The 13,554-nt window shown below is 40.2% G+C and overlaps 1 long non-coding RNA gene across 1 annotated transcript; it reads left to right on the top strand.

Annotated features, from left to right (window-relative positions):
- The first annotated feature begins 9,139 nt into the window (after positions 1-9,139).
- LOC135486555 (uncharacterized) lies at positions 9,140-12,406 on the top strand. Its single transcript, XR_010446720.1, has 3 exons — positions 9,140-9,903; positions 10,345-10,487; positions 10,982-12,406. It is a non-coding gene; the product is annotated as an uncharacterized LOC135486555 (long non-coding RNA).
- Positions 12,407-13,554: the final 1,148 nt, after the last annotated feature.

Below are 13,554 nucleotides of genomic sequence, written 5' to 3' on the forward strand. Positions count from 1 at the left end.
TCGTATCAGTAAGTTGAAGCGTCTTTCTGGAGGAAAATTAAGTCAAAGTATATAGACTTGTTTAGGAACATCTGGAATGTTATCAGCCGAAAGACTAACTGAATTGGAACAACTACAATTCTGCTTCGGCTTTGGAGCTAAACGACTGAACTGGTCTAATTTGGCTCCCAGAACGATTGTCCATCTCCTCGTAAAGGTATTTTGGTCCTGATTGCGAAAGTATATGGTCTTCCGGGTTTTTAAGGGAGTTGATGATCTGAGGCATCCTGTATTGCAGTGAGAAATATCATAAAATTTTGACGAAAATAAGACACATCAAAATGCGACTTGAATATAAATTTCACGAAAATGTACACTCATGCAGGTCTACCCAAAGAGTATTCAATGCTATAAAGAAGTTCTACAACTCACGCGGATGTCATTTACATGTAATTCATTTTATTTTTGAGCAAAATAACAACAACTGTACCAACAATATGTCCGTGTCCATTTACACTATGACTTGCATATTGCTATGATTCGAAAATTTTAAAAGGACCTGATCGGCCAAGCAGAACACCTAAAAATTGTAACGCAAAAGAATAGAAATACTGTTGATAATTCCCAAAAGAGTTGGGTATTTTTTAACTAAAAAGTCTGTGGCATGGTACATATTCTCAAATAAAATCGACCTCCTAGTCCTCTCGGAGTATCACCAACAGTCTTCCTGATATCTGTCTCTGTTACCCAAAGGCCTGCTTCGGCGAGCGACTCTCGATTTTAAAGTCTCTTCAAGAACGAGGGGCGTTGTTTATAAACATCATAGAAAGTGCAAACGTCCTTTTTTGGCAGATCTATACATGTACAGTCATATAAGCTTAAGTTATCAAAATTAAAATTTACTCCCCGTGACAGTAGAAGAGAAGCAAAGTGACGTCCGGTAATACAAGGTTACATTCATTTGTCGAATTTCCTGCGTTATACGGATGTTTCATACATGGATGCCCGGTGCATCTTCTGATAGGGGGCGGTTACCGCCTCACTGTCGCTGTCCGTTTCGTCATCGGTGAAGGTAAAAGTGTCACTAATCGCTGCATAATGAAACTCTACTGCGCTACTCTCAACATCCGATTTATCATCCTCATTATTAGATGCACTTGGTGACCTTTCAATTTGCTCAAGGTCGGGTTGTTCACTGATGACTGTTAGATCACGAATCAGCGGACGCCTGCCCCCTATCGACTGCAAAGAAGAACGTCCACACTGTGACGCAATCGCCTTGCTTATACACCTTGGATCTGTTGTGCATGCATATTGTTTTGTCTCGTTATAAAGTTGAGATATAAGTATGCCTGACCTTGGACCTTTCTTTTTACAAATCTTCTTGAAAATATCCGTGTAAAACTTGTGCCGGTTTATACTACGGAAGTTCTCCCGTTTGACGAATTCTACGTAATAAAAGTCTAATGCCGCGTCGCGCTCCTCCCGGCGAATGTACTTCACCATCAAAAGTACCATACTTAGTGCATAGAAAACCAACACAATGATGATATAGAGGAATGCATCGACGTCGTGGCTCTTTTGCGATTGCGATGTCGAGTTTGTTGATGAGCAGAGGTGTTGCAGAAGTCGCTCCTGCGAAAGCCGGAAGCGGTTTAATCCACTTGCCACCAGGGGCAGCGCGATGACTGTTGCATTACGAGTCTTATTCAAGGCCACAACCTCCACCTGCATAATTGTCTCAATATTACACCTTGGTCGATAGAACTTCATATCCTTTAGCCAACGATGTCCGATTTTCTGTCCACAACCACATAACAACGTACTTCATAAACCCATTATGATATTCAGCACATTATGCGCAATGTTGAGTACTACGAAGAGCGCTCAACCCTGCTTCACCGGATAGCCGTGGCTAGGAATTAAGTAATCACAAATCATGCGACTTCCGTTTTTATTCTTCAGCTTATTCTTTGTCTCAACCGTTTTTCCGTTAGGCCCAAACAACCAAATTATCAGTCAATTCCACAAATACCACATTAGTGCCGGACATTTCTAAGATTTAACGTACATTTGTAGCTCTATGCAGGATCCACTTCAAAGAATTCAGCAGGACTTTTCCGTTTTTTCCATTAGAGTTCGACTTTAATTCGATATCGTGACCTTGACCGCAACTTTAAACTGTACTCCAATCGAAACGATAAAAGAGGAGAGCTAATGCTTATCCACTGTATTCCTGTATTCCTGTATTCCTGTATTCCTGTATTCCTGCATTATGCTATTCCGTCAGTGATCACTACACTCCTATATTACAAGTAAGGTCTTTTTAACAAAGTGAAAAAGCCTTAGAGCTTTTTATAGAATCTCAGAACCTGATTTTTCTTCGTTTTAACCAGAAATTCTCTAAGGAGAGCACGTTTGAATTGGCCGGAGCGCTTTTTAAAGATTTTTCAATAGCTCAAAAACCTTCTACAGAGTGTATCCATTTCCAGATCGCGCTATCTTCGCGGTATCGCGTAATCATTGTATGCGGTGCATCCTCAAAAGCGACCTTCTTCATTATCCTGCGCTTCCTCTTTGATTCGTGGCGATATTCACCTGACCTGTTACAGGCCTACTATTATTTTCGCAACCTGCAAGATAGAGCGTAGAAGGGTTTAAGGTAGCAAGTATAATTTATAGTTTCTTGGGCATACGCTTTACCGGGATGTGCCGACGGAATTAACATAACGTGATGGCCATCACCAGTCAGGAAGGAGATAGTTTCCCATCCATAAAATCATTGACCCATAATTTCCCTTATGCACTATCACACACTTTTTCTCAACTAGTCCTCCAATGTATACAATTGGATTTTAAAAATAAATATCAAGAGTGCACGTTTTTATGCCCTTAGTCATGTTAGTCATCACATTGTGATCCTGACATTTTACTAGGCAATTTAAATCTATCGTTTAGATTTACGTCCGCGACGGATTGCTGCCCTTCAGCTCTTTTACATTAATTTTCATGTTTTCCAAAGAGCGTTTACCCATTGTCGCGAAGCCCTTTAAAATCTTTGTCCCTCAACAAAAAATGTTGGCATTAAGAAGACATGGACCAGTATGAAATGTTATTCTTCTCGCGTATAGTGAGAAGATAGTACTTCGAAACTTGTGATTTTTCATTTACTATTTATTAATTGAAGATTTCCTATAATGCTATCATATACAATTTGCACAAAACCACGGCAATAAAGTATATGTGATCGGAAAGTGTTTATGCCCAAGACGATGTTTCGAATGTTCAGTGGAAATGATTGTTTATCAAAAAATAATTATATTTGGCCTGACTATTATGAAAGTAAGACACCTGATAGAGTAAAACACCAATTACAAACCTCGAGTTTTGACATGCAAACAATCTATCGGTAATCGCATGCTCATTAGCCTCTCAAATGACATTTATAGCATTGATTAGTGGTATCATTTTGTTTTACATCAATCGATGAGCTGACATTGTGTTACATGCAATATGTATGTGCAATATCTGACTAACCTGGCCAGGCGAGTGACTATAAGATGCATACATTGTATTTGCGAATCTGAATAAGACGAGAGAGGTTAAGAATCTCCGACTCCAATTCCGACTCAGCTTTGCGACTGATTTGCCGTATTCTTCAAAATTGTGGTCCAGATATGACGATGGTACGGTTTACGCATAACTGACCAATCAGCTAGCAGAGCAAACAATGACGTAAATCTAGCAATACTAGTAATCAAGTACGCAACGTCATTTGCTGGCTCCGTTGGCTGATTGGTCAGTTATTGACAATAACCGTGCCATCGTCATATCCGGGAACAAATTTTTAAGCGTCGTATATACTCAGTATATACGTGCTAAAGATACCGAATAAAGTGTTATTTATTACTATCTCTTAGAATCGAATCGGAAAAAAAGACGCTTTCATAAATAGTTTATTGATGAAATTGGAGAGGAACAAACTGGCTGAAGCAAAAACCTCCCACTCATTTGAGCCAATCGCCACTGTGTTTGTGTTATTCTAGTGTTGACCAGTATATCGATATGATACATAATATTAATAACTTCTAGAAGGATATGACCGCATCGTGTATATCTGTGGCAACTATCCCCTTAAACCATTCATTTTCTATTTACGGATTGTTCGATAATCGATGGACATTAAAACGTTGGTGACTCAATGCCGTGTGTTGTCAGAAAAACGTTAGCCAAGTTCAGCATGTTAATGGTGATGACGGTGACGGCTATTTAAAGGGTGTAAACGATATAACCTCTATCGTGTTATTCATTGTTATCGGGTAGCAGATATAACCATTAACTGTTTGCAACTTTCAGAACTCAATTCTCATTCCCGCCTAGCCGAAAAACTGTTTTTTTCTCAAATTAGCGCCCAGAAATTTAAGGGCAAATGACCATTTGGCGCGAAGGGGATTTCGCGTTCATATTGTTTTGATCATAGTATGATCGATTTCTCTAATAAACTGCCTCGACCTGCCTCGCCTGCAGGGAAACGAAAACTTGCAAACCAATAGGTCATCTTCAAGTTCCACGATGTTGTTGTTCTAGACGAAGGTATGATACTGGTTTAATCGTGATGACTTACGCGATCAATTCTTGGCGCTATTAATGAGTTCGGCGAAGATCAAAATCATTGTGGTGCTTGTAAGATATTCATGTGGAACGCTGTAAAAATTAAACCACCTAGCGTCGAGGTTTGATTGCTTGTCAGCCATATAGTGTTGCTTTCGTCCAATTAGCGTAAGAGAAAGCTGTGTAGCCTTGGGTTCATGGTGCAGCCTGAGGGTCAGCACTCTCCATCGACCGCCTTTAACGACGTCGTGTGTTAAGATTACATTACAGGCCAACAGAATCAAGATGTACCGAAGAAATGTCGAGCTGGCAACTTCGGAAGATATGGTATATACAAACTGAATTTTTACGTTTTATACAATGGGTTAAGAAGAACGTTGCTGCAGTCTAAATAGGCGAAAATCAGTGACATAGTGGTTAGAGCGCCGGGTTTATAACCAGCAGATCGTGGGTTCGATTCTCGAAATATTCACCGTTGTTTCGTCTTTCTGTCCCTGAGCAAGGCACTTAACTCTACCTTCTTCTCTTCACCCAGGAGTAAATTGACACCTGGCTGGTGGGTTGATGGTAGTCCTGAGCGCTGTACTACTGCAGCTCGGACCTGTGTTCCTTTCAGATCATGAATATACAGGTCAATAGCTCAGGATAATAATGTGCAGCGCTTTGAGCGACTGAAACCAGTTGGATTTAGCGCTGTATAAGTCTCATAATTTCTATCACGAATAGAAAAAGATTTCAGACAATAATTAGCTAGTAGTAATGCCCACATTTATCGTGTCACACCTTCAATAACCGATTCTTAGGTTGTATAGGCTAGCGTTGATTCACCCGTAGATCTGACGTGTCTCAGGTGGACTGAAAGTTCTCAGGATAGATTGAGTTAAATTTTCGCTAATCGCAGAAGAAATTGAGAGTGCAAAGATTTAGACCTCGCAAGCGTCCAGCTGATGAAATAAAAATGGGTGTGGACGTATCTTTTTCTATTGAAGGCTTGTTTTGGACGCGTTCGAAATACTCGAGTAGTCGTGTTACTTCTTCAGATGTATTGGAATGATAAATTTAGTAAACAATCTTAGTTCTCTATTTAGCCCGCAAAGGAAGCTGTATATTGATGGACGAGACAGGTGATTAATTCGAAACACACAATGATCATTCTTGTGGCCGTATAAGAGAGGTTTAGAAGACTTATGAGATAGCTTTATTAAACATTACGAGTCCCGCTCCGAACGGTCTTTTATCGGAGAAGCTAGAGTAAATACAGAATGCTGTTCAATCAAATTAGTTGTATCATAGAGCTGGGGTCATGTCTTTTCAGAAAGATTCCCTTCTGCTCACAATGATGTCCCTATTCGCAGGCATCTGGCATAACGAAACAAAATGATAAATCTTCCCACTACCTCTCGATACCAAATCCTTTTTATAATTCCTCAGGTTTGGCTCTGATGCTCTTTATCAAGAAGTAGACAAACTGCAAAGTTACCAACCAAAGACAAAGTAGTTTAACTTACATTGGTATCACAAAAATACTTCTCCGTCGCCAATACGTATCCACATATCCACACACATATACTTATCTCCACCGAACCGTATCCTAGTTGACGCCTAGTTTTCCTCCATAAATGCCACAGTGAGCTGATGCGGCAAATGACACACAGACTACACAACGGAAATCGATCACAGTCATCAATTATGGCGGTTCAATCGTAATCCGTCATGCATACGTGCACGCTCCGTGCATCATCAACATGTCTGAAACACTTTGTTTTGATTGGTGCATATTTACCCGTATTTTGCTATGAAAAGAGAATCAGCGCGGGTGTTTGACCGAGCCATTCTTTACAGTTGTAATTTCGAAGGAACATGAAATGAAGAATGTTAACTAATCAATACAAGCCTTTATTTTAGTGAATGAAAAAGGTCAAGAAATCTTATTAAATTTGTTTCTAATCTTATGATATATATCTACATGTAAGTCAATTTTTAAAAAAACAAGGACATCATTAACTTTTAATCAGTTTTACTGGTATGAGAGTCGGGGAAAGACTGCTGATATGAAACATATGAGTTTCTTCATCGCCTATACGTTCTACATGTACATGTACATGTACGATATTACGAATAACGAAATATGTATGGTAATTGTACAGACAGATACATGCACACATACAAACATGGCAAATAGTAATCTTCGTACATCTTAATTCGTGTGTAACGCGGAAACTCACTAAATATGGCTTTTGTGGAACTATTACTTGTGCACATCAGGTCTACAGGAGATGGCGCTCCGATCGCTCACGTGATTCGGTTCCACTATGCAACAAGTTGTGTTTGACTTCCCTCACAACATTATTAGGATATCCAAGTCAGTCGTTTGTGCACCAAGTCTAAGATGAAAATGCTGGGGTAAGTTTTTTAAAGTTTTTTTTATATAGGTACCGCATACTCTACCGCATACATGTATTTTAATGCATATGCACGTGCTATGTAATGGCAATCGATCGCAGCGCCATCTCCTCTGGGTAGTGAGCTATCGTTTTGTAATAAACGTATCTTAACTTTAATAATACTAATCGTCTCCGGGATATCAAAACGACGACAGACTTTATAAAAACATGTACATAGTATTACTTGTTGTCTCTTTGATGACATTTACGCAGTTTCACTACGTTGTGCTAAAGGTGTCGGTATAAGCTGGCGTTGCCGTTCATCTCCCGGGCTTCCACTGACCCCGAATACCCGCCGCGCGGCGGTCGCCTTTTTCAGGCCAGTCAGGTTATGCTTCATCTAAAGATCACGCCTAATATTATTCCAGCGAGTGTCAGAATACGGGGACGTGTCGCTCGCGCATACGCGCATGTGACATAGACACTGGTTGAACATGCTGAGCGTTTCTTGCCACATACTGGAGTAACAAACAGACGAGACTCTAGACCCTTGCGTCTTGCCGCATGCTTGAATAAAAGAAAACTGAAAGGGACATGTCCCTCTGCCTCAAGCGTGAATAAAACCTTAAGACTAGACACACGTCTCTTGGCCCATGATAATATTTTTACATTTAGTCACAGAATCTCGCCGGATTCGATTCTGAATATTTTCCCGTTTAACAAACTCTTCATAATAGTATGATAGTCTCGCCTCATTCTGCTCCCCTTTCATATATTTAATCATTAGAATCACTAAGGAGCATGCGTAGAACATGAGCACGACTATGATGTAGAGGAAAGCGTCGAATTGGCTCTTGTCGTAGTAATATCCTGCGGATGTTGCATTGGTGATGATAATGGTGATGTTCCTGGGTGGACTACCAAAGACACTCCCAACGTCACCTTCATGTATCTGTCCGATAAGGTAGTTCGTATTTCCCATCCTGAACCTGTGTCTCTTCTACACCATAGAGCATATGTTCAAATGACAATCTGAAAATATAAAACGGCACTAGATCACGAGAATACTGATGAAAACAGACATAAAGGGGGTCAAAACCCAAACTACCAATTTGCATTTTCTTTTTTTTTGGAGAAAATAGCAATAAACCTTGTATTGAGCTAGGCCTGGATTCGTTTTACTGCGAGGTAAAGGGCAAACAGTGGCATTTTCGAGAATTCTTCATATTAATTTCAGGAGAGATTTTCCCTTGAAAACCCTTGAAAAACATACCCATATACCCTAAAATATACTTTAAACAAATATTTTGATAGGTGTATGAACGCTGTCTTCCTCTTTAGAATAGACTACAATAGCATAGAATTTATAGCTCAACAAAATGATACATTGCATAGAGCAAAACTTTACTATACAAATTGCAAATGTACATAAGATGGATTTTTGAAAGGACGGCTCCTAGCAGAGCTACAGTATATACACATAGTAACGACAACAAACGAATACAAATTTACATAAAATATATGAGCAGTTGGAGTGATTTTGACCAAAACATTGTTGATAGCCCAATCACATGATATTGTGGCCAATTGTCTTGTAATTGAACAAATGATTTGACAGACATGATTAGCAAATATCAGGTACATGTATCCCTATGCATAGTTACATTCCGCTGGAGTTTACTATTCACTGTGAGTTCAACGACGTATTCATAATCCTGTTGTTGGAGAAGAAACGAGGTGTTAGTGTTCGACACGAAGTGTGGAACGTACGAGATATATACTCCAGAAGCTCTACCGGGTTGGATACGTATGCCAACACGACTTCCTTGCAAATACGGTTGTGCAAGGTAATGTCGCTGGCGGGAGAAAGCGAGGAAGACCAAAGAAAATATGAGACAACATCAAAGACTGAACCTCCCTCACAACACCTCAACCTACATGTAATCGGAAGGCCAAAAATCGAAAAGGTTTTTGGGCACGCATCACTGCTACCAGCTGTCGATGGCGCCCCAACTCATATTTTCTTTCCCAGTCTTCCTCGCTTTCTCCCTACAGCGACATTGCCTTGCAAGACGTCATTGGTGGTCTAACTTATAGTGTACATGCCGTGATTTTGGAGAAAAACGGTCCAGCTGCATGGAAGGTATTTTGTTATAAAAAACAACATTTATGTACATATCTCATGCCCTCCTTTTCCCTTTAGGAGGTAGCTCGCATTTCATATACCAACACTATAAGTGACTGCCGCTAAAGGCGCCATTTTTAGCTCCGCATTTACTACAAGATTCTCCAAGTACAAAATCGCCGGCGGATGAAGAAGCCTGAATCTTTATGTTTACTGCATGCAAGGATTCTGATGGGGAGGGGGTTTGGGGGAGACCGGTCGCGTAAATAATTTATTGGTTCTGGCTTGGGGTCTTCACGCGAATGCGAATCCAAATTGCGTAATGGGTAGTTGTGTTGACGAGGCGAACATCCTTCGATCTACTTGCTTGGAGTGTGATTTATTCAACATACTGGTATTCAACTTGACTCAGTTTTAATAAATGATAACAAACGTGCTTTATTTATCATGAACACATGTGTTAATAACTAAGGGGGTCAAGTGTCATCGATGAATTTCTCTTACATGTACATGTATGGCCAATAGAGAGAACTTGATTGCTTTCGACACTCAGAGGACGCCTATTTTAGAGACAAATTGGCATATCGAACATGGCACCGGAGGTGATAGGTATTCTTTTGATATGCATCGCCGGCTTAACTGTTGCATTGAATAACGAAACTGAGACGACTACAGTGTCTACGTGGACGGTGATACCGGAGACATGTCCGAAGTACCATTATCGACGAGCCGCCACAGATACTTGCGAAGATTGTAGTATACCTTGTGCTCTCGACAAGAAGACGTGCAGTCAATTCTGTCAAGGTAAGAGCCTGGTCTGCCTCAAAATTAATGCATCCTTTTGTAAAAAAAATGAATTGCCGCGCAACCAACAGCCAACAGAAGCAATGAACGGGAAACGTTGTGCCACAAGACACTGAATCAAGGGTTAAAGAGGGCTTACACATTGTAAAACGTCAATGCAGGGTTCAGGTAGAAGGTGATCGGGGAGATCGATAGCACAGGGCCTATACTGACTTGAAGTCCGGATTTGCCACTTGAGGGACTGGGGACGCTGGTTAAGGCCGATTTCAAAGGAGCATTCAATCTAAGTAAAAAAACACCGCTTTTTGCCACTCGAGTTTCCTGGGTTTTTTTGCTTTCGAACCCGTTCCTGGTATGAAGTATCAAGCCTTTGCTACCGTTCCAACTGCTGACTGCTTCGCGCGCTGCCTCTAATCATGCTATAGTTTTAATTCAATTCAGATTATCTCGACTATCTCGAAGAAGAGGCTCAGCACGCTAAAAACTTTAAGATAGGTCTTGGAGTCGGAATCCCAGTTGTCTTTATTGTGATGGCGTTAGTGGGATTGTTCTTATGCAGATTCGAGCGCAAACGGCAAGAACAGGTCGGTTTATCAACCTCGGATATACCAGGATTTTCAATATACTCCCCATTCGCATGTTTTATATTTTGCACATAAAGCAGGAGTAGAAGTGCTGGATCCCACTCAAAAATAGATATCGTGAACCTTTATAATATCATGCATGGTGTGAGATGTGTGTTGTAAATGTGACCAATAATGTACATGTACATTGTATAACCTACTGCATTTCACGAGAATGGCAATCACAATTTCACGTGGAAGTTGAAGAAAATGTTGAATCGAACATCACCAAGTATAAAGACCATTAAAGCACGATTCTGACAACATCTTCCAATAATTTCTTATGCTTTATAAGATATGGTATCTTTCGAACCATGTAGTATATGTGCCTCACCATGCAATTATTAGAGGCGAGCAATTTCCGGGGGGGGGGAGGGGACAATTTGAGAGTACACCGGTTTAAATCTGTCTAATCCACATCATCTTTCAAATCAGTTTATCATTTTTCATTTCAGAGAATTCGACACCCAGAATCTGCTGACAACGACGAAGAAAGTTACTGATTAAAAAATCGCGTCGTGTGAGTCTAGGAAGCAAAGTGCTGATCAGACAACAAGCATGATTTGAAAGTCTCGTGCGTAACTTGATTAACCAAACTAATTCCCGATTGTCTATCTTGCCTAATCAGTCAATTCATGGTGTTGTCACGTTTCGCTCAAGTTCTCGGGATATTTTGATTAGCCCTGATCCATGATAAGAGTGTGTCTTGTCGGAATCAGTGCAACCAGAGTCTTTCATTAATTTATTGAAAGACTGGTGTAACATGAACTTCACTTTCAACATGGCGTTAAGTGTAACTTGATTGTTATTTGTCTTATACAATTACTGCACGGATGGTGGCAACTACCTCTTCAGCATTCTGCTTTTTCTTCTCTTGATTGGGCTGATATCAGAACCATGCCATGTAAACCCATTCGGTCTTGATATGAAAAAAGACTTAGAAATGCTTTTCGACTGAAATTTGACAAAGTCATGTGCTTTTCTGTATATAACTGAAATAAAAAAAATAAAATAAATCTCCAAATATGTATATTCTGACATAAATACTCAGTCTTGACCGACCATGCCGAGTGGCATATGATTCTCAAACAATTTGGCAAGACCCAATTGAACATTATTCCGCAGACAACCTAACATTCAGAAAACGACTCCAAGTCCCATCTACACTGATGCACCTCTACTTTGGGCCGCATGTGGATTTAGCGGAAACTGCGGAACCTGCGGACACTTCTTAAAAAGCTAATTAAGCAGTAGGAAGACATCTGATCGGTATTGAATACATCATCAGTATTTGTAATATTGGTCACGTTTTGTCTTTGTCCTACCATGGACGTTACCAAAACAGTCCGAGACAATTTACTCATGCATGTTGTGGGTCCTTTCCTTCATATGATGCTTGATAAATATACTTACATCAGATACGTGCAATGGACTATTACAACTATCAATTATACTCTGAAATGCATATTTCATATCAATTTGATATTCTCATATACTGTTTTTCCGGGACTGTTTTTAGGCTGTTTTCGCCCAGTTTCCGCAGATTTCCCAAGTTCCGCAGATGAGATTCCGCTAGACCGCAATAGCCTCTATACTTTCAGGAAAGAATTCTCTCGAAAGGACTCGCCTCGGGGCATAAACCATTAGAACGGTGTCGGAGCTAGCTGATGAATTAAACAAGCGCGATGAAGACTGAAGTGGAGACCCGGGGACTTGAGTAGTAGAAGCTCTACCAACAAGTATCACCCAAGAGTATCAATAGATTCCGCTGTCTCACTATTAGCATATAGAGTGCCCTTTCAGCTCTTACTTTATCATCAAGTAAATTCTTGGAAGGAGATATTAGATGTGGAATTTTGGCAGTGGAGATATTTGTCTTGTCAAGATATCCGAAATCCATTTTGGGAATTCATCTAAAAGGGAATTCTAGGCTGTAGACAGGATCCAGGCGTGTAGGTCAGATAAGTCACATGAAGTCGCCGATAGGGGTATCACCATCCCACAGAAGATCACTTATTTGGACACGACCTTGCCCCATAACTGTGCACAGTAGTCACATGAAGACTACCAATTTGGAGGGGTTCATTTTCAGGTTTTTTTTTCAGTGTCAGGATATTTTCCACACATTGGCAAGTATAGGAAGCAACTCTGTCCTGTCCTACATGTGTCAGATAATATGATTTCATTTCGATCAAACTTAGCGAGGTTGTCAGGCTCCAAACTACCTGTTCACTGGCACCTTTCAACCCAATGAATTCTTCCCCCTAGCTCCGGCCAATAGTCTCCATTTATGGTACCTTGTGCATTCTTTAGAAACCAACGACTGCAGATTCAAGAACCTTGGAGGGCAACTCAATCACCACAACACCAAGTATAGTCTTTATTTAGACACGACTCCCCTTAGCGTTGATTTGCTTAAGGCCAGGTATAACAATATTTGTTCCACGTCCTCGCCCTCGCTGATTTAGGTCTCTGCCCGGAATAGAAAAATTATCACTTTCAGTTTGATTTATGATAAAAAAGACCAGGCTTAATTTTTTTCTGCACCTGAAACCAAAGATCCAGTTATCTTAAAAGCTTCAAATACATAATATCTTGCTTTATATAATTATCTTAGTATTTTAATTCAGTGAGTGTGAGAATAGGGAGATTAATCAATGAGGGCACATTGGTTGACTATCTTGGTGGTAAGAGATAACTGAAATATGAAAAACTTAAAAACTTAAAAACCACCCGCCCAGATGTTAAGAAAAGAGTCAGACGAGAAACATTTTGAAAAAATACCTGGCCTTATATGGCTGAGTCGATATAACAAATCCTTTCCGTAGAAAGCGTTTGAAAAAACCTCCTTTTCTCTTTAATCACTATCGGATCCGAGGTTTCAATCTTCGGTAGAATGGGTTTGCATTAATCAATATTTGTATCATGTTATTGAAAACTCGGGTGAAATTGGTCCTGGGATAAAATTGACCCACCTCCCAAATTAAGGCCATACTATAATATTTTGAAAAGGCCTATGCCTGCAGTT

The sequence above is a fragment of the Lineus longissimus genome, chromosome 4 (genome assembly GCF_910592395.1).
Source record: "Lineus longissimus chromosome 4, tnLinLong1.2, whole genome shotgun sequence".
Classification (NCBI taxonomy): Eukaryota; Metazoa; Nemertea; class Pilidiophora; order Heteronemertea; family Lineidae; genus Lineus; species Lineus longissimus.